General features: G+C 37.7%; 1 protein-coding gene and 1 non-coding gene across 3 annotated transcripts in view; one reads left to right on the plus strand and one right to left on the minus strand.

Moving 5' to 3' along the window:
• The window catches only part of Immp2l (inner mitochondrial membrane peptidase subunit 2), an 859,776-nt gene that overhangs the window by 473,586 nt on the left and 363,343 nt on the right, over positions 1-22,847 (plus strand). The gene's annotated exons all lie outside the window — the stretch shown is intronic.
• Positions 21,908-22,015, minus strand: LOC125347379. Its single transcript, XR_007210167.1, has one exon. It is a non-coding gene; the product is annotated as a U6 spliceosomal RNA (small nuclear RNA).

Below are 22,847 nucleotides of genomic sequence, written 5' to 3' on the forward strand. Positions count from 1 at the left end.
TTCCATTAACTTGCTTCTCCAAGTTTTCCTCAACACCTATTATCTTTAAATTGGGCTTTCTGATTGTATCTTGAATCTCCTGGAGTGATCTCTTTTGTTGATTGGATTGGTTTTGTATTGCTTTTTGATCTTTCTCCATAGATTCTAGAGAATCTTCTGCTCCTGAGATTCGATCCTCTGCTTCAGTTAGTCGGGACTGTAGGCTAGCTACTTGATTTCGAATCTCTTTTCCTTCAGACTGGTCTTTCCTGATGTTTTCCATGTCCTTGATATAATTATCTCTTAGGTCCTGCTGGACTTCTTTACTTCATTAACTTCATTAATTTGGTTTTGGGTGCTGTCTCTCAAATCTTTTAGCTTGGTAGTTATCTTTTCATTTGACTCTTGGAGCTCATATCTTTCTATTTGTGGAGGCCATGAGATTCTCCATTAATTTTCGCTTTGCCTCCACACGCTCTAGAATAATTGACTGAAGAGATTCCAACTTTTCATTTATCATGTTTATCAGTAAACTTTGTAGAACATTTTGAGGGTTCTCTTCTATGTCTTTGATTGACTGCTCTGCTTCCTGCTTGTTTTGAGTGGGAGATAATACTCCATTGTTTGCCATCCTTCTTGTGTTTCTTCTGCCCATTTGGATTGGGAATGCTAATCTACAAGCACCTGTGAGCACCATTTAAGCCCCAAAGCAGACCTTACCAAGCACTGTTGTGTAAATCTTAGAAGTTCACAATTATATATGGATAACTTACTTATTTACTTATTTACTGTTTTTACTTATTTACTTATTTACTTATTTACTGTATTTACTGTTTACTTATTTACTGTTACTTATTTACTGTTACACCCCTATGAGCAATTCTTGTTCTTATATTAAGTTCTTTTTGGACTGGCTTTCCCTATGAACCCCTTTGATTCACTCGGAATAAGCAGGGATACCCTCTATCCAGTAACCAGGAGCCAATGGAATCTGGAGGTCCTAGAAGTAAGTCAGGAGGGTAAGTTTGAGGTAGTAAAGATACTAGAGTAAAATTTATGGTGGGGGGTGATGATTTTGGCTTAGTTTCAGTGACGTGGAAATGTGGAGGAGAGTAGAATGAGTAGAAAGAACAAGGTTAAAATGATAGACAATGGAGAGTTAGCAGTGAAGAGTGGAGGTATTATTCATAGTAAAGTAATTTTTAAAGAAAGAGAATGCAAAGAGAAAAATAAAGAAAAAATACTGGAAGACAGATGCACATAATAGAGAAAAATTATTTTAAAAAAATAAAAAGGAACAAAGAAAAAAATCAGGAAAAAAAAAACAAACAAAAAAGAACTCGATAGAACCATCAGGTAAAAATGGAAAACAAAAACAAACCAATTACGTTTCAGAAATGGAAATATATATTAAAAAAAAGGAAAGGTTAAAAAAGTTTGAGAAAAAATAAAAAAAATAATAAGGAGTCTTCCTTGTTTGGGTGGGCTTTCTACAGTCTCTGGTTTCCTTGCAATGGTCTGCAGTCTATTCTGCCACTTGGCTGGTTTTACTTGCTTTCAGTTCGCAGGCGCTGGATCTGCTCTGACCCTCTTCCCCTGTCAGTGAAATCTTGGGGCTCTGTGGTTCACACAGCTTGCAGGTAAGACTTGGGTGTCCTCTGTAGATGGGGACGTGAACAGTCTTGAGAACCGTGGGTCCACCCATCTGCTGTAGGGCCGTTGCCTTTAATGCCTGGCTTTGAATAGCCTGTGGACTCAGCAGGATGGGGCACCTCTGGTCTGGTTTACCCAGCTGAGAGTTGCTCGCCTGGGGGACGTTCCTCCCTCCTGGGCAGAGCGGCCTCCTGGGTAGAGTACGGTATGGAATTCAGCTCCATTTTGGGCTGGGAATTGGGCTTCTAAACAGAACCGTTCTCTGTCTCTGGAACTGTTTGTTCTCCCGTGTGGCTGTTCTGTGCTGCCGGTATGGTAGCTGCTTGCCGCTTTTGCTTTTAATTGAGGAATTCCGGCGGTCCAGGCAGGCCACCTCTAGCTGAGCCGAGGCCCAGGATAAGCCCCCCCCACCCCACCCCACCCCGCCTGGGCAGGGGTCATACTCCTTGGTGGAGCTGGCTTTCACTGGTTGTTCCCTCTTGCCCTTCTCAAAGATGGCCACTTTGTCCTCGCTTTCCCCAGGCAGGCTTTAGCTCCAGTCTGGTCTGACCCTATGCCAGTGTCAAAGATGGCACTTTGCTCTGGTGGTGGGGGAAGGAGCTGCTCTGTGGGCGCGAGTGAGAGTGACTTTCGTGGGGGTACTCACGCATTCTCTGTGATTTCAGCCCATCTGTGCTCAGCCTGTGATCTGTCTGAATGCCACTGTCTAGAGGATTTCTCCCTGGTCTCCATTGCATGCTTTAGCTGCAGGGAGTATGGGGCGCTGTGCCGGCGCTGGCACTGGCGTGGTGGTGGGACACCGCCCGGAGCTCAAATCTGTGTTTTCAGACCAGCAAAGTCAATTTTTTCTTCCTGGCCAGAATCCCTGTACTGTTTTAACTTACTTTTGCTATCTTTCTAGGGGTAAATTTTTCTTTGGGATGGGAAAATTGCGATGTTGGAGTGAGCTCAGCTAGGGCTCTGCTGCTCCTCCGCCGTCTTCCCAGAATCTCAACTGTTACCTTTTCATGACATATTATAGGAGATGTTTTTAATGAAACAAGTCCTGTCTCTAGTTCAATAGCATATTCTGGAAAAAGCTAAGGTGAACCTGGGAATGAATTATTTGCAATATGAACAGATGTCTTTTTGCCTTACCATACTCTTCAAGCAGGAGACTCATTCCATATCTGGGGCAAAAATGGTGATTAGATGAGGAATGTGATAAGAGTGTTCTAGGAAATCTTAGCTTTCTATATATTAATGATTGAGTGTGTAGGGGGGGCATTCAAATTCGACATAACATTGACTCATAATTCCATTTTCACAAATATACATCTATTATGGATACATTTGCCCACTTGAGGGTGAGGTTGGGAAAAATTATGAAAGAGATGACGTTGATCAAAATTCATTGTATTTACAAAATCTCTTTGTACAACTACTTAAGCATAACAAAAATGGTTAATAGAATCATACGTTTTTACCGTAATCATTAATCTCTAAATAAATAACAACAGGATACATTTTAAAGTATTTCATACCTAGAATTATTGTAGTTTCTCTGAAACACTACTTTATTCTGTTATAACTTTTAAATTTTATGCATGCAAAATTCAGATCATTTCTCTTTATGGTGTATTGTTATAGCTTAGCTGATTATTGTTCCCAGTTTTACCAAATGTTTAAGTTTAAAGAGAAATCTGGCACAGGTTTATCATGTAAGCAGCAGCATTTCTATAGCAGACATTGCTAAGTGAGGCAAGTGTTTCTTCCCATGGACACAGACCATCCTCATACATGCCCAGCAGACATCAGCAGTAACAACTGTTGATAGAAGAAGAATCTGTCAACTTAACCAGATCTACTCTAGTGATCTTAATTTATACATGAGAACATTAAAGGAAAAAAAAGTTGAACTCATTTGCAAAAAGTATTATTGACGAAGAAAGTATCTTGCCTGTGGATTGCATCTAATCTACTTTTGCCAAAGAACCCATCTATTTCTTATGGCTGAGTACTGGACTGAATCCTGAATACAAAAGCAACTCTCTCAAGGAAATATTCTTTTTTAAAAATTTATTTATTTCTTTATTATCAAGGTGATGTACAGAGGGGTTACAGTTTTGTACATAAGGCAATATGTACATTTCTTATCCAACTTGTTACTTCCTCCCTCATTTTTCCACTGCCTTTCCCCCTCCCCATTTCCCTCTCCCCCATGAGTTGTCCAGTTGGTTTACAGCATATAGTTTTGTAAGTATTGCTGTTGCATTGGTTTTTCTTTTATCCTTTTTCTCTCATTTTAATATTCCCATATTCTCATTTTGATATCATTTTTCTCATTTTGATATTCCCCTTCCTGTCCCTAGTTTCAATACACATATATACAATACCCAGGGTACTGAAATCCCTTACAGTTATATCAGGGGTATAATCATGGGGAAGAAAGACAAAAGAAAAAGGCATAAGGGAAGTAATCTTTCAGTCACTAGCAAAAATGTAACTGGCCTCTTTCTCTGTTTATCCCATGCATTCAAGGAACAAAACAACCAAACGGCTTGACTTAAAGTTCTGTGATGTCTTTTCTAAAATTAAAATGACCTTGTGGTTTGTTCTAGAACATTTGAGAATAGACAGAATCTTTTAAAACTTGTATTTGCTCTATATAAACTATTAGTTTTTAAAATGTAAGCTGGAATGATTGTAATTTATTAGTTGATGTTTTTCCTCAAAAACATTTGTGCTCGATTGAAGAATCTTTGCCAAATTTTAAAACCCACACCTTGGGCATTTTGTTATTTTACTCTCACAAACTGGAATCAGTGTTGTTTTGCAAAATATGCATAAATATGACAAATTTAAGCTGCATATTGATTTCATGAAATATGAAAATCAATCACTTTTTCTTGGTACTTTGCATATTAATTTATATCATCTTGGAAATGTGAGAAAATTATTTCATGCAGAACACATTTTTCCCTGCCAAAGTTTATTGTGAAATGTTCCCTTTCCACAATGAAAAATGTTGCCCATCAGTCACAAATATATTTTGCAAAATTATTTATGATACAAGAAATAAATTTAGCCATCTGTCTTCTCACATACATTCCTTCTTTTTTTTTTTTTTTTTTTTTGGCCAGTCCTGGGGCTTGGACTCAGGGCCTGAGCACTGTCCCTGGCTTCTTCTTGCTCAAGGCTAGCACTCTGCCACTTGAGCCACAGCGCCGCTTCTGGCCGTTTTCTGTATATGTGGTGCTGGGGAATCGAACCCAGGGCCTCATGTATGCGAGGCAAGCACTCTTGCCACTAGGCCATATCCCCAGCCCTACGTTCCTTCTTTTATTCTCTGTTGTCTGTGGTCTCTCTGTATATGATTGTGTATGTAGATGTAGTTGAGGATATATGCATTTGCTGATACACATATACATTTTCCTCATTGTTAAATGAATTTAGAATGCATAATATTTGCATAATTTGTATTTATTGTTTTCTTATATACTTAATAATTCACACTTGAAATATCCAGGTGATACATTAATTTAATTCCAGGATTACCGAGTGTTGACTTCTTTGAAGGTTTTTATATGTTTTCCACTGCTCTTGATCATATTCCCCAATTTCTTGCTTAGCTTTTCTTATCTATTAGAGGCTGTAACCATGTGATTTCCCATTCTTTGCCTATTCCTGTTGCTTTTCTTTCTTTAACACTTATTGCAAATTTTTAAGAGTCATCTTCAAATGGTTGTACTGTGAGATTTCAGTTTACCACCTCCATTTATGTGTATAATGCTTCTTTTTTCTTTGAATAATAATTTATTTTGCATCAGATTAACACAAAGCTTATACTTAAGAATCAGAATCATATTACTTTTTATAAATAGCATATTTTCTTTCACATAATTCAGTAGAAAATACATATTCTTCAGCAGAATATGGAATTAAAATGAATTTCAGCATTTCTATTGTATTTGAACATTTCTATTTTAATTAGAACATGAGTTATGTATAGGCATGGTCTACCCAATTGGTTGTTCACTGTGCTGTTTATGCTTATTTATGTTCATCTTTATGGATGAAATTCTGTAAATATCCTGAGGTGTGGTGTTTTCAGTCTTATTACCTCTGCATTGAGTAGGGTCAGAGCTGGTCACATAAATTGGTAAAAACTCAAAATAACAGAGTTTCACAAAAAGAGGTCTTGTCTAACACAAAGAGAAGTCCAAAGGTGGGCCTCGGAAGTTTCTTTTCACAAGAAAATGTGGGAAATGCGGGTATTTTAGCTAGCATCATTCACCCAAGTCAAATTTGGTTCTGTTTCTAATGATGCATCTTGATCAGAGTCATTCCTTCCATCATTCTCCTTTCCTTTAAGTCTTTTATCAACAATATTTCTGCCTATGCACTAGAAAACGTATGTTCTGCTATTTGGGGAACTAAGTTCAAACCTCACTTTTACATTTACTATGTAGTATTAAACACATTACTTTCTCTTTGTTAATAAGCCTTGATTTTCTCATGAAATAGTGCTGTCCTATACCAGGGAAGCTTGCAACAGAAAGAAAAATGGTCCACTTTAAACTAAGAGAAATCGAAAAGGATTTATTTATGAACAGACTAATCTAATTATGAATGTAATTACCCAGACGGAGAAGGGGAAGAACAGTGACCTTCTGTCAGAAGAATACAGCCAGTCTGAAACAATCCTACTGGAAGAGATCCATATGAACAAATGCTTCATTCTCTTTCCTCCCTGGGCTTTATCTGCGCTTCACATTGTCTACCCTCTACCTTAAGCTGAATGTTGGTTACTTATGTAATTCATATAGGTTATGTTTCCATGTCTGAGATCATAGTGAAAATGAGGTTTTATGCCAAGGACAAAGAGGATGCTGCCTCCAAAATTTTCTCTACTACTCATACCAATTGCTTTTGGGTAGAGGTTCCCAAAACCACCCCAAATTTCCATAATCACTATTTGTAGGTTGATGTGGTAGTGACACCATACCCAATCCTAAGACACATTGTTGGTTTTTTAGAGTAGCAAGCAGAAAAATCTTAGTGTTAGACCTGTCGCCCTTAGGCAATTAGAGGCCCTGCTAAGCTTCTAGGACCCAGATATAATCTCCCAGAAGCCACAGGCAAGAGACAGTCCTCATTGGCAACAAGATTACATCCTTTAATACACTGTAGAAAAGAATGGAGGAGAGGGACATAGGTCCACTGTTTTTAAGAATGAATTCAACAATGAAAAGAAATCCAGTGTGAAACAGGAGCCCTAGCTACATATGTCATGTTCCCACACAGCATCTTTGATCCCTATCTTTTATTTCAAATACTTCATTTCTTGCCTATATCTTCTTTATTTTTATAGCTAAATTTTCAACTTGAAGCCCTCATTTGTTCATTAATTTGTTTGCTTATGAAGTACTGAATGTTGAATTTAGTCCCGGGTAGATATGGTTTCTTTCCTTATAGAGCATGCAGCCTAGTATGGACCCAACAAGAAGCAGAGCCAGCCTGCACATACACGTGTGTAAACACAAAGCAGGATAGTTCTCAACTATAGATAATGCTTCAGGGAAAAGGAAGAGTGTTGATTTAGAGAATGGCAGGAGGACCTTCTTGAATGTGGAAGGAGTTAACTTTAAAGCCAAGATACTAAATTTGGAAAGGAGCCAGCTCAACAATGAGTTAGTGGCAGTAGGAGAGCATTCCATAAAGAAGGAATACTATTTCCTGAATCAGGAGACAGCTTGGTGGGAAGACTAAGTCAAAGAATATTCATGTAGTTAGAGCACTGTGAATGAGTGGCAGTGAAGAAGAAACTAAATTTTAAAGGAGACATCACAGCATCAAAAGGGCTTCATATCAATAAATCATTCAATTTATATTTATAAGTACTTCTTAGGTTGTACTTAGGTAGTACTACTTAGATTCTATGTATTTTGGAAACTGGACAGGAAGAGACTACAGTGGACACAGAAACACCACAGTAATCTGTTATAGCGGTCTACAAGAGTAGGGACCTGGACCATTGAGGAGGCATTCCCTGGCAGATGGTGAATTGACTGCAGAAGTACAGTCTATTTAGAGGTAGGCTTAAATGGAGATAATGGGTGAAAAATGTGAGGGAGAGGGAGGAGGGGATCGTGACCACGCTCACTTACTCTGTACATTCCACGCAGACCAGCTCCTACAAGTCTCTGAACCAGATTCTCCATACACTTTCATCATTTTCACATCTTACAGACCATTCTAGCTGAGCTTCCTGTAAACTATCCAAACCCAATATCCACTTTGCTTGGATAACCAAGTCCAGAATCTGCCAGTCACTCTGTGGTTCTGTCACCTGGCATTTCCTGCTTTATTGACCAGCTTTCCAGTAGCAGAGAAGGTTTCATTGGTCAGTCTGATTAGTCATGGTGCTCTAATGGGATCACCTATTTCTTTGTAGTTGATAAATCTTATTTAGTTCAGAATATCTGCCATGTTTATCAGTGAAATCTTGCTTTTGGAAGTCAATGGATATGCTATCTCCTGCATGGAACTCCTCGCCTATGTAGGAGATGCCAGAGCCAAACTCAGACATGTGCATTTTAAGATTCTAGACAGAATATAAAAGCAAGCCCCATTTTTGTTCCAAGTCTAATTTTTTTTGTTATGGATAAAAGATTATATAAGTGCTGAGCTGTTTTGCCTAAAATTTATTCACCTTCACTGATTGGTCTCCTCCTCCTCCTCCTCCTCCTCCTCCTCCTCCTCCTCCTCCTTCTCCTCCTCCTCCTCTTCCTCCTACTCCTCCTCCTCCCTCCTCCCTCCTCTCTCCTCCCTCCTCCCTCCTCCCTCCTGCGTCAGTCCTGAGGCTTGAATTCAGAGCCTGGGCACTGTCCCTGACCCTCTTTGTGCTCAAATTTAGTGCCCTACCACTTGAGCTACAGCACTACTTCCACCTTTTTCTGAGTAGTTTATTGGAGATAAGATTCTCATGGGGTTTTCTGCCCAGGCTGGCTAAGAACCACAGTCCTCAGGTCTCAGCCTCCCTAGAAGCTAGGATTATAGGTGTGAGCCATTGGTTTCTTATAGATTGTGAGAGTAAGTTTAAGTGAAATACCTAACATTTTAATATTATTTGAATCAAAATTGGGATAGAAAGCAAACTATGAATGTATGTCTAAACTCCATTTTCTCCAGGAACATTTTATTATAAACATCCTATTATTGCATAATAATGGTGAATTATTATTGACTTCTCTTGGGTCTTAGTTGCCTCAAACACTTTATTTACATAAATAAATTAATGTAATTGTATGAAGAAAATATTGAGATGTGTGCTAACTCATCCTTATCTCATAGATTTAATACTAAGGCTTAGGAACCTGGGATAACTTTCCTGAACTCTTACAATCAGTAAATGCTGGAGCCAGGACTACAAACCAGACTCTTGAAACATGTCCATTTCTGAGTTCCATAGTACAGTACAGTGAATTTAAAGCTGATGGTTATGTGCAGGCATGCTGAAGAAAAAAAAATAGAATTCTTGAGTATTATTTCGTTTGTAGATTTATATTATCAGGTTTTCTTGAAAGGTCAGAAAATAATAAGGTACATGGGTAAAATAATGTGATTCCTTGTATAAAAGCCACAGGAATGGAAAATTGAGGGCATTTTAAAACTTGAATTGTGGCCATCTCTGCAAATGTAGTTAAGATAAATGAATGACTAGTTCACGTAGTCTTTCTGAATTGTCAGTAATAGGCTTGGGTAAAAAGGTCACATCCATCTTGGTAGAAAATGAATATTTATTTTTTTCAAATTTGCTTTTTTGGCTTCCTTGGGTTTATTATACCACTGTTTACAAAAATAAATCAGTGAAGACTTGGCACTTTGCAGACTCTTTTCTAGACACTGAAAAGAAGTGCTGGCAACATTTCCATTAGCTTACTAACTAATGAGACAGCATTGGCTACTTTCACAGGACTTAGATTCTGGCAAGAACAGTGTTGTTTTTTCCTCACAATTAGGTATTTAATCTTAAATTTATGGCCATATGTTGTAAAGATACATGTATACCCACACATGTCTTGAGTAAAAGGACCCTACCTTCTTTTGGCAAGAGAGTGCCATACGTTTTAGGCTCTTGAAATCATCAACATGAAATAGCAGGAATTCTTGACTTTACACATGAAGAGAATTTGCTTTGTGGCTTCCTATTAAAATTCCGAACCTTAGCTCAATGCCTGTCCTGCTTGGTCAGCAGGATATGTGAATGACAAATACATATGTCAATAGGGGTATAATATCAACCCCGTGGACGCTGAGTCTATTTTAGATGTGGAAAAAAAGAAGTGATGAGATAACTCTTCCCCTCATGAAGTATTTAGTCTAGCTGAGGAGATAAATCTGTAATTATGAGATGTTTTAGTGAATAACTGCTGGGTACTATAGATGAGTATCATGGGCTAAAAAAGGAAAACACCTAATGTTCCCTAGAATAACAGGGAAGAAATTAAGTTTTCATTATCCAATATATAAAAAATAAGTTCACATAAGTCGAAAAATAAGTTCACTGGCACCAGTCAGGTGCCAGTTGCTCATGCCTGTACTTGTAGATACTCAGGAGACTATGTGGAGGATCATGGTTCCAAATCAGCTGGAGCACACAGTCTAAGAGACTCCATCTCCAATTAACCATCAAGCGATAGAGCATCATTCGTGAGTGAAATAGCTGAGAGTACAAGGCCCTGAAATTAAGCGCTGGACCTGGTGTGTATGCACGTGCACACACACACACACACACACACGTTACATACTTCACATTTGCACTTTAGTTTAGTTTATAGACCTTTGTTATATGGCCCTTATCATACTGCCTATTTAGTTATTACTGGTAAAGTGAGAAAGGGGCATAACGATGAAAAAACGATGAAGTCTCAAAGTAAACAATATAATAATTTTTTAAATAAATTTATTTCTTTCAGTTAAGTTTTTTTTTTTTTTTTGCCAGTCCTGGGCTTGAACTCAGGGCTTGAGCACTGTCCCTGGCTTCTTTTTGCTCAAGGCTAGCACTCTACCACTTGAGTCACAGCGCCACTTCTGGCCATTTTCTATATATGTGGTGCTTAGGAATCGAACCCAGGGCTTCCTGTATATGAGGCAAGCACTCTTGCCACTAGGCCATATTCCCAGCCCTCAGTTAAGTTTTTAAGGTTAAGATGTTTTCCTCCAATGTGGGAGATTAAACCCAGAGCCTCCTATATGCTAGTCAAGCAGATAATGTCTTGTTTTTGTTTATACTTCTTTTTCATGAGAATTATTTATTCTTTCAAGTGTGAATTATTTCAGATAAATTAGCCAGGATTTTTCAGGAATAAATAAGAAGCACACATTATAATTTTATAGTGGCATTAATATAATTGTTGCATATTTTATTTTGTTTCAGTTTTTTTTTTTTTTTTGGCCAGTCCTGGGCCTTGGACTCAGGGCCTGAGCACTGTCCCTGGCTTCTTCCCGCTCAAGGCTAGCACTCTGCCACTTGAGCCACAGCGCGGCTTCTGGCCGTTTTCTGTATATGTGGTGCTGGGGAATCGAACCTAGGGCCTCGTGTATCCGAGGCAGGCACTCTTGCCACTAGGCTATATCCCCAGCCCAAATTAGGATTTTTTTTTTTTTGCCAGTCCTGGGCCTTGAACTCAGGGCCTGAGCACTGTCCCTGGCTTCTTTTTGCTCAAGGCTAGCACTCTGCCACTTGAGTCACAGTGCCACTTCTGGCCATTTTCTGTATATGTGGTGCTGAGGAATCGAACCCAGGGCTTCAAGTATACGAGGCAAGCGCTCTTGCCACTAGGCCATATCCCCAGCCCCTTGTTTCAGTTTTTGAAAGAGGGTTTTGCTGTGTGGTCCATGCTGTTCTAGAACTGTTGATCTAGTTCAGGCTGGCCTTAACACAAATTCCTTCTGCCTCAGCCTGCTGCTTGCTGGAATTACAGACCCATGCCACTATGCGTGGCTGTAATAATTGTCTTTCATTTGAACTCATAATAATAAGGTTGTCTTTAGGATGACAGGCTGAGCCAGGAAAAAAATGTCTTTGCTTTCTCTTTAGGGTGCCTGCATCTACATTAATTTGGATTCATGAAAGGAAGAAAAAAGATAAATTCATGTGTTTATGGAAATTGAAAGCATTATAATTTTTTTACTTTGATCAAACTCTGCCTTTTGCAGAAATAGAAATGTAAATTACCTTGGACTTTTATATTACAATGGGCAAAGCTCTGCTGAAGAGCTGGTAGAACAAAATTAAATATACACAACACACACATATATGTGCTGTATATGTATCTGTACATATATATATGAATATCCACTATATATGTACACACAACATATATATAGTACAGATATATGTATACATGTGCAATCAAAGAAATTCCTCATGGATAAGAATATTTTATGTGCACATTTTTAATTAAGGAGGTTTTCATAGCAATTGATTACTTTTCTTTCTGTCGCTAAACATAGTGTTTTATCAAGCTTGAAAACACCAAAAGAGCTTCTAGTTAGAATTTTGACTTACAATCATCCTAATATCTGTGATCATAAAAGATTCATTAATTCACTTTAATACCACTGGTGGATATTATTTCACAAATAGTTGTTTTTTAACCAGGGTTATCACTTATTCAGTTCCAGTTAATTAATAGGTTTGCAGCTTCCCATGAATGGTATATATTGTCAAACCTTCTTTAAAAGAAGTGTGCACGGTGGCTTACCAAGAGATAACAGCAATGTCTTGTATTACTCCAATAATTCTTATATTTCTGTTCTGTGAAACTAGCAAAACAGATTTGTTTTGGTGTTAGCCTCTAAAGAATGAGAATTATAATGCAAAGGCTATTATTTTTCAAGTCACTTAAGTATCATTTTCTGTTCTCTGAAAAAGATGAGCCTAAAGCATGTAAAGCATCCGGTGCTGTGCAGGAAGGGGAGCGGCGGATGTCTGTGTGTAGGTCAGGGAAGGCTGCAGCCTGCAGTAGGGTGAAAGCACCATCCCTGCCAACGGATCACATTTATGAAGCAGGGCTGGAAAGTGCACAGAAGGGGGAGTGTGATTCATGAGAGAGCATTTGAAAATTAGTCATCACTGAAAGCCAAAGTGCTGTGACCTTCATGAACTCAAAAAAAATTTTTAAAAGACTGCTACTTAAATTTTAGGAATTTATCTTTGAAAGGAAAAATGAAAGACTTCAAGGTAATTAAATCTTAAAGTGAAATCGAGCTTAATATTGTAAACTTGGTAAGTAGATTTTCAGTTCTGGTCTTATTTTGAAAGGACTTCACCTCAAACATTTAAAATGAGGAATGGGGTAACAGAGTTTAAAAACAAGTGTACGTGTTACATTACTTATGTAACGGTAACTCCCCTGTTCACCATTGCAATAAAGATAAAAATAAAATAAAATATCTGAAATATATAGCTGTTGGGGATGCTGATGCTGATATTTGAGTACCTTTAGAGGGACTTGACGTTATGAATATCTTTCTTAGTAAATATAGTGTGTTACCATCAAGATTTCCTTTTCCTTGGCTTTTATGTCTCAGACTTCATCTTGATTGCAGACCTCATAAACAGGAAAAGGATATCATTGAGCAAAGTTAGCAATGCCATTGTCCAGCTTTATGTGGCTGATAGAATGCTACTAGTGTGGTGTTTTACATAATTGAATATGTACTAGGTGATAAAGCCTACATTAGTGTTATTTGGTAATCTTTTAGTAGATTTTCATTAATTCTATGAAGTCTATAAGATGCTATACCACACTAAACAGACATGAGTATAACTCAGAGATGTATTACAGCTAACTCTGAAATGCATCTTTAAATACAAAATTAACCTTTGATAAAATATTTCTTATATAAAGTACTTGCAATAATTAAATGCCATTAGCTTTATTAGATGTGCCAGGTTTAGAAGCACTAGCCTAAGTACAATATTGCCAGGTATACAGAAAAAAATGTCGTTTTGGTTTTAGTGAGTAATAGCCAGTAAAATTTACCCTATTATATTCCACAATTATAGGAAGATGAGCTCATGTATATGTATATCTACTAGCTAGGCTGATGTTTGTAGGATTACAAGTCATTCTTCTCCCTTCTTTCATTTCCCTCATTATGCTTTCCCCTGTGTTTTGAATCCTAAAGAACTGTATTTAGTTAGGCATTTTGTACATTCCTAACCATGAGCAGTAATTATGCTCACATGAAATGACAAAGAACTGTGGTCCAAGGGACCAGTCTAAGAAGGAAGGAGAGTAGTTTCCCAAAGCAGGCACTCATCAAAACCAGCAGCCAAGCCCAGCACCTAAGTTGGCTGAGATCTGAGGATCTCAGTTAAAACCCAGCTGTGACAGCAAAGTGCATGAGCGTCCTTTCTCCGATTAACCAGCAAAGCTGGAAGTAGAGCTCAGGTGGTAGAGTGAGCAGAAAAGCTAAGGTGCAGCACCCAGACCCTGAGTTCAACCCCAGCATTGGCATGTGTGCATGGCACACGTGCACACACACACACACACACACTTACACACACACATCAATCAGAAAGGTATTATGGATCAGTGAACAATGAAGGAGGGCATCCCTGACAGGAATTTTAGCAACAGAAACAGCTTCCCAGAGAGGAAATACCCTGACCACAGCCTGAGAGCTCCAACTTTTCCAAAGTGTAGGCTTCTTGCCCATGGTAGGGAAGCCCAGTTTGAGAGGAGTTTGAAGTTCCAAGTTGAGTTCATGTCTTGAAAAAGGGTCAGTGTGCCTCCTTTGTTATTTTTGACATAGCTCAACTTTTTGTTTCCTATGATTGTGTTTTAGTTTTGGTTTGGTTTTCTAGTGGAGAAGTGATAGCTGAGGCCTGTGGATTTTCTAATCATTGTATGCTTTACTCTCTTGTTTTTCAAATGTGTCACATTGAGAACACTTCTCACAAAAGATGGAGGAAGACCTTTGGAGGTTCATTTTAGAGCAGGGTGTGGGGAATCCAGTGTTCAGTGGGTAAAGGTGCTGGCAGTCCTGTTGTCCTCTACCTTCACCATCTCCAGGGAAAAGGCGCTTGCTTGCATGCACATGGCTGAGCTCCTCCTCTTCACAGGTAACTATCATCCTGGTATATGCCTAAAACAAATGGCAGGCACCTGATGGGTTTCTGCAGGGACTTATGAGCTCAGTTCCCAAGGCGGTTCTCACTGGTGAAGATAATTTTTCATGAAAAAAAAAAAAAGCAGTTGACATTTCTTGGGTACATTTAAATTGTATCTTGCAAAGAGTGTAAGTGGTTTAATTGGGCCATTTGGTGTGATCTGATGCCAAGCATATGTGCCAGTGGATGTCCCTTTGATAGTTGCTTTGAAATGAAGTATTTTTAAATGTTGTCAAGATGAGACGCTCTTATCATGGTTAAAAAATAGCTGAAAAGGAGAAAAGGACATTCAAAAAGTCAAACAACGGAATGATTCAAAAACCTGCTTCTAAAGCATGGGAGTTTTTGATGTATAGATAAATTTTTTAAATTCATACATATTAAAATATATCAAATATATCAAATAGAATTATTTTAAATAGTCTAAAATATGCTTTTGCAAGAAGACGGTTGTTTTACAGATTTCTATGTACTGATTTACTGCTTTCCCTACTGACCCATTTTTCCCCATTTTATTGCAAATTACCACTTCCTTGATTTTTCTCTTAGTAATGATTCATATAAATCTAATTTTTCTGCAAAAATGAATTGGTTTTTCTGGATTACCCTACCTACTTAACATAAAGGCCTTGAGCAATTTGCATTAAAATACAGAATCATTAATTTGTTTTGCAATTAAGCATTTCATTCTTCTGTCATCTGATATAGTTCTCTCGTGGACTATAGTTTTCTCTTGTGGAATTGACTCAATTGAAATACACTTATTTATGTAAAGGGCTATTTGTCACATTTGGTAATGAATAGAATTTCTGGCCCATGGTGTGTTTTTTGGAGTTCTGTTTGGCTTCATTTTCTTACTTGTCCTCTAATGGATCAAGATAATCTTATGGTGCTGAACTGGGGTAGTTCTGAGAAAGCAAATGCCTGGCAGGTGCAGAAAGAACTGGTAAATGTCCAGACCTAGAAGCTGCTTATTAATTTAGGCCCTCGAGTGGAGAAGTACGTTTTCAGAAGGGAAAGCCACATGAGGCCATCTCTTTGCAGGCTATCGATATTGCCAACGATACCAATAGGTTTATTTGTTTTTCAAAAAAACTAGCCATTTATGGTACAATAAGTCATGGCTCTTCTTAAAGGGGTAGAACCTAAGAGGTTCCAAATATGCATGTCAATATGTAAATACTCTGAAGTGTTTTACAGTGCTTCTGCTACAACTGGAGTGAATCTACTACACTTGTTTTAGCCAACTTCTGTCTCAAAAGGTAGACATTTCTCAAATATTTCCCCCAGGAGAATTTCAAGGATGAAAGCTTTTGGTATATTCAGCCTCTAAGGATTTTCCTACCAATATAAGCAGTCTTATTTATAAAGAATATCTTATCAAAGGGCTCCCAAACACTTTAGGAATGTCTAATGATAATAAAGATGGATGTGGCTCTTCAGAAAGCTCAGAAGCAAGACCAGGCAACTCAGCTTTCTTTGTCCGGTGTTCTATTCACTAGATGCTTTTACTCTGTTCCCTGGAGACTTTCCCAGGCTCTCCAGGGATAACATTCAGCCACTTCAAAAACAAAACAACTTTTTTACATAAGAGGAAAACAAAGCATAATTTTAGCAAAATGTTAACAATATTGAGCTAAGTCATAGCATATTAGCCTCGAGTGGAGATGCAGAAAATTACTTCAAAATTAAAAATATATATATATATATATCTGCCATAACCTCCATTTAGAGGATGTTCAATGTTCCTTTTACTCTTGCTTCCCAGTAATTCTTTTTTTTTCAAATTTTTATTATCAAACTGATGTACAGAGAGCTTACAGTTTCATACGTTAGGCATCGGATACATTACTTGTACTGTTTGTTACCTCATCCTTCATATCCCCCTTCCCTCCTCCCCCTTTCCCTTTCCCCCCATGAGGTGTTCCGTTCACTTACACCCAACAGTTTTGCACAAATTGCTTTTGTAGTTGTTTTTCTTTTTTTACCCTGTGTCTCTCAATTTTGGTATTCCCTTTCAATTTCCTATTTCTAATACCAGTATACACGGTTTCCAATATACTCAGATAAGATTACAGAGATAGTGTAGGTACAACCACAAGAAGGTGATACAAGAACATCATCAATAATAGAAGCTACAGATACACATGGGACGTTGAAAGTAGTTACAACTGTGATATAACAATCATTTCCATAACATGGAGTTCATTTCACTTAGCATCATCTTATGTGTTCATAAGGTTATAGGCTTCCCAGTAATTCTTAAGTCACTTACTCATTTGTTAATTTCTTCCCTGTAATAAGCTTTCTCATGTTTTTCAGCCGAGAGCCTAGTGACAAAAACCAAATAAACAACAACAAACCTGGGAGTGTGTCTGGTGCTTTTCAACTGGCCTTATTATGATTTATTTTACACTTATTCTTTGGGCACCACAGATATGTTTTGGAATGTAAAAATACTTTTGAAAAGATACCATATGTATTAGGCACACAATGGAGCACAACCTAAAGGAATTTATTTTCTAGGTTGGCTCCAGCAGTTAGCAATTAAATCCAGTACTGAGTCACCATAAAACTGAGATGTAAGCTACTAAAATATAGAGTGGATCTACACATAGTAGATAATTCACATATCTGTTAAGATTGCTTTTAAAAAGATTGACAGTCTGCCAGGAAAAGCAGGAAAAAGGTTTGCACGTGAGAGAAGACGACATAACATTAGTTGCCTAAAGAACATATCAATACAAAGAGGGTGGAGAGAGTGAGCTGACACACACTGTTCTTTTGAATATCAGTCAGATACTTCACACTCACTTGCCTCAGTTTTTATAACCACTCAAGGAGGCTTATTATCCAAATTTTACCTTTGAGAACTGAGCTTCTCAAAGTTAACACTGTTTCCCGAAAGTTTCAGAAGAGTTTGAGTTATGGCTTGACATGTAGGGAATTTGGTGGTAAGATTCTTTCTTCTTAGGAGTATTAGTTTCTGTAGAGTTAAAAGGAGTTTGTGAGAGTTTTGTAGAGGAGTAGTCTAAGCATTATTCAACAAGTATTAATTGAATGCCTGTTATGTACTTCATTCCTTGAAAGGAAGCTGTTGGAGAACAACCATCTTATTTCAATAGCACTCATAGAATAAAATAAATTTCAAATTTGTGAATGGAGTTTCCTCTCCAAATTATCCTCTTTATATCTCCCACCCCCCACCCCCCAACACACACTCTTCAAATAATCTTTCAGACATTTGGCTGAGGGAAAGCATGAGACTCATACCTTTGACCACAATCCTCTCTTGGAATCCCTCATGGAGCTTTAAGAAATGCCTGGGCTGTGCTCCTGGAGCAAGAGATTTGACTGGATATGAAGCTTGGGTTTAGGATTTCTAAAAGGATCCCAAAGATAATTTCAGTGTATAAACAGTTTTGAAAAATTAGTACACTAAAATAAAGTGGGGAACTTTTTAAAACCCAAATAATCCTGTGTTTAAATCCAATTTTATGTCAGTCTAATTGGATATCTTTGTGAGGGGTCTCAGGCACCATTATTCAATGATGCTACTTTGCAGCCAAGATGTCAGCCACTGTAGCAGAAAAGCTCACATTTGTATTGTTCTTAACAATGGAGGCTTTGGGTAAAATTGGTCACTTATTTTATTAAATAGTTTCTAAATGGATTTTTTTTTACTCAATTTGCTCAGCATTGTAACTAAACATTGGCTTGATTACAAAGAGTATGGTAAATCATTGTATTTCAATATAAACCCTAGAAAATGAGAGTGGGTATTTCCCTGTAAATTCATTTGACAAAAACTTTGTATTCACTGTCAGTCTCTCTTACTAGACTTTATGTGTCACTTTTTGAAATGCCACTGACTTGTGGCTACATACATTAGAGAGGTTAGATTCTCCCTGGGATTAGTTCAGGAATCATCTATAAATAGATATAGTGTTGTCAGCAATTACTCTGCTTTGCTATCCTGAAGAGAGATTCAGCAATGAGATGACTAGAAAGTTTCAGTAGAATTAGAGAAGTGCTTCCAAAACTAGCCTGAATATTGTAGTCTCTTAGAGAGCTGCAAGAAATGTCCAAGAAATGTATTGCTAATATGTGTCATTGTAAATTTCTATCTACCCTACATTGTGGTGTATTTTGGGAATGCAATTTATGCATAAGTCATAATTTCTGGCCTCAAGCAACTGACTAACTATACCAATTTATTATGATAAATGCGATTGGGTGGTTCAAAGTATCTGTGAACACTTGTTCTCTTGCTGTTCCTCTCTTGAAATTGGATTCTGTGGGTTTCTTTCTTGTCTTCATCAATGCACTATATAACTCTCTTGTATCCTTTCTCTTGCCTAAACTCTTCAACAATGCACTGAGAATCTTAACATAGAATCTCAACACTGGTAGCATATTATTGGATGTTAATATGTTGGTTCATACACAGTTTCTTTTCTGAAGAGTCAGGCTCACTTCGGTTTATGACTTCCATTTCACATGTTTTACAGTCATTTCATTGACTCAATAAGATAGCCAAACACACAAATATTGTAGCATATATTAAAGAATGTTGGGGTGGGAAATCTAACTTTCCTTCTTTATAGTCCATTGTCTTTTCCATTCAATGACAAAGACTTTAAAATTTTTGCTACCATATGACTTGTTCTGTGAACATCTCTTTTATATATTTTTGTGTATTCCAGTCCATCCTCTGAGGAGGTTCTGGTGATGCACTACCATACTATTCAACTGTTACCATCTTTGGCAGAAGAGGTACCAAGGGGACATGTGTTTTGCTCTGTGAAGAAATTTACAACCTCTCCTGGTAGTGGATGGTGAACTCTGCTGCTTAGCTGCCTGTGGTCAATCCTCTGTGAGCCTGGTATCGAGAATCTCATTTGTAAAGGAAACAGAGCTTCATTACTTCTAGATTATAAAAAGTTCCATTTTCTAGCTATCCAATCTAAACTGTGTCAGACTTTCGTTGTTGTTTTGCTGTTTCTGGTACTGGGGTTTGTAAGGGCTTCTAGCTCTGGCTCAGCCTTTTTTTTTTTTTAGCTTGTGGCTGGTCCTCACTGCTTCAGCTATACCTTCTCTTCTAGCCTTTGCTGGTTAGAGAAAAGAGTCTTACACATTTTTCTACCCAGGCTGGCTTCAAACGGTGATTCTCAGATCTTATGCTCCTGAGTAGTCTAGGATTGTAGGCAAGCGCATTGGAGCACAGTTTATACTCAGACCATTTGCTATAGAAATTATTAACCAAGGCTTTTCAGGCCAGTGGTTTATCACTTTCACTACCTCCTTTGTCCTTCATATACCTCAATGATCTATGCTAGTATCAGCTAGGATTAAGACATTTTTCATACAAAAATCTACTTACTTTCATTGTATAATCAGGTAAGTTTTTCAAAATATTTTACTACTTCTGCATTTAGTATTATACTTATCCCAAATCCTTTTCTAGTTTCACTTAACTTTTGGCTGAAGTGAAAACACAAACAAGTTACAGTTGCTACATCTAATACATTCCTCCAGAGAATGAAATGGTATAAAGGTGTATGTTTTTCTAGAATAGGGAGAAGCAATACAATAATTATTGAAGCCTTGAATATTTCTGTTTCTTTATTCTATGTCTGTTTAGGCAATGTACTAGAAATGTCTCACAGGTGTGCTCTCCCCTCTGGTGCAATATAGCCTTCATGAATTCCTAGTATTATATGAATCTATGCAAATAAGTGGCCCTGAAGATTAAATGTAGTTGTTTTACAGTGAATCTGACTGAATTATATTTATCTTCTATTTAGTTCACTTTTGACTTTAAAAAATTATTTATTTATTGTCAAAGTGATGTACACAGGGGTTACAGTTTCAAATGTAGGGCAGTATGTACATATGTTATCCAATTTGTTACCTCCTTCCTCATTTTCCCCCCACCTTCTCCCATCCCCATAACCCTCCTTCCCCCATGAGTTGTACAGTTGGTTTACAGCATATAGTTTTGTAAGTATTGCTGCTGCCTTCATTTGTATTTTATCCTTTTTCTCTCCATTTTGATATTCCCTTTCCCTTTCTAGTTCCAATACACCTATATACAATATCCAGGGTACCAAAATCAGTTACAGTGACACCAGGGGTAAAACCATGGGGAAGAAAGATGAAAGAAAAAGGCATAATTTCACATGGTACATTGAAAATAACAACAATGATAAACCACTTGTGTCCATAACTTGGAGTTCATTTTGCTTAGCAACATCTTATGTGTTCATATGTATATAAATATTGTGATCTTCTGCTAGGATTATCCTAGACATGTACTAAATATTCCTTATGAGGGAAAACATAGAGTCTATGTTTCTTTGCGCCTTCACTTCACTTAGCATGATTTTTTTCCAAGTCCTTCCATTCCCTTACAATATCATTCTTTCTGATAGAGGCATAGAATTCCATTGTGAATATGTACCACATATTGTACCACATAGTGATCCACTCATCTACTAAGGGGCATTTGGGTTTGTTCCATATTTTAGCAATGACAAATTGTGCTGCAATGAACATAATTGTTCTGGTAGCTTTGGTGTGGTCTTGGTTGTAATCTTTTGGGTAGTTCCCCCACAGTGGGGCTACTGGGCCATAGGGAAGCTCTATGTTTATCTTTCTGGTGAAACCTCAAACTGCTTTCCAGAATGGTTGAACAAGTTTACACTCCCACCACAGTTCCCTTTTGGCCACATCCCCTCCAGCATCTGTTATTATTAGTTTTCTTGATAATGGATATTCTTACTGGGATGAGGTGGAATCTCAATGTTGTTTTGATTTGCATTTCTTTTATGGCCAGTGATGTTGAGCACTTCTTCATGTGTCTCTTGTCCATTCTCATTTCCTCTTTAGATAAGTCTCTTTTTAGGTCTTTGGCCCTTTGTTGAGAGGGCTGTTGGTTCTTTGAGGATTTGTTTTGGGGGAATTTAATTGTTTGAGTTCTACATATATTTTTAGATATGAGGTCTTTGTATGTTGTATGGCTGGTGAAGATCTTTTCCTAATCTCTGGGCTTTCTATTTATTTTACAAGCTATGTCCTTTTCGTACAGAAGCTCTGAAGTTTGATAAAAATATGGAACACTTCACGAATTTGAGTGTCATCCTTGTGTAGGGGCCAAGCTAATCTTCTCTGTATCATTCGAATTTTAGTACATGTGCTCGCCAAAGCGAGCACCACTTTTGACTTTTAACTTCTATAAAATTCTATGTGCTTCACATTTTGAAGAAAACGTTTAATTATATACTTCCATAATCCATTGAGAAATACATTGCCAGATTAATTGTCTCCCTTTGTAGATGACTTTTTTATGTTTTCAATTATGTGTTTTCTTTACCATGATGTACTTCAATCTTCTCCTATATTTGACTCTCAATTATACTTTCCCACATGTCTTTCTTCACTTCTGGTAATTTGGTATGTATCTACTATTGGATACATATTTAAGTTTCTCAATGTCTCCTTCACCTTCTTCAACTGCTTCTTAAAAAATTTTCTTTGTGAGATTCCATATCATTTAGGGTTCTCCACAGAGACAAAACCACATTATAGGCATAGCTATAGATGCATGAGAGAGGATATGGAAACTAACTTTTGTGATGTGTGGATGCTCAGGCCATCTGTAAATTGAGTATCTGAGAATGCTAGTAATGGGACTCAGTCCAAATCTGAAATTACTGATGATATAATACCCAATCTGAAACCAAAAGCCTGGGAACCTCAGAAGCCTGCTGGTTGTGATTCCCAGAATCTCATAGCCCAAGAATTGGAGATTGAAGTATTCAAGAGAGAGGAGCAGTTTATGCTACTCTGGAAGAGAGAAAGAATGTCTCATTTTTATTGCCTGTTTATTTTGTTTTGGCCCCCAGCCATCTGGATGGTTTCTGTCCCCTTTGAGTGAGGATCATTCTGACACAGTCCACCAACTCACATGCCAATGCACCATCCCCCCCTCAAAGTCCCCAGGGACACCCAAAAGCAAAGCTTCACCTGCTGGCTGGGCATCCCT

The sequence above is a fragment of the Perognathus longimembris genome, chromosome 2, assembly GCF_023159225.1.
Source record: "Perognathus longimembris pacificus isolate PPM17 chromosome 2, ASM2315922v1, whole genome shotgun sequence".
Classification (NCBI taxonomy): Eukaryota; Metazoa; Chordata; class Mammalia; order Rodentia; family Heteromyidae; genus Perognathus; species Perognathus longimembris.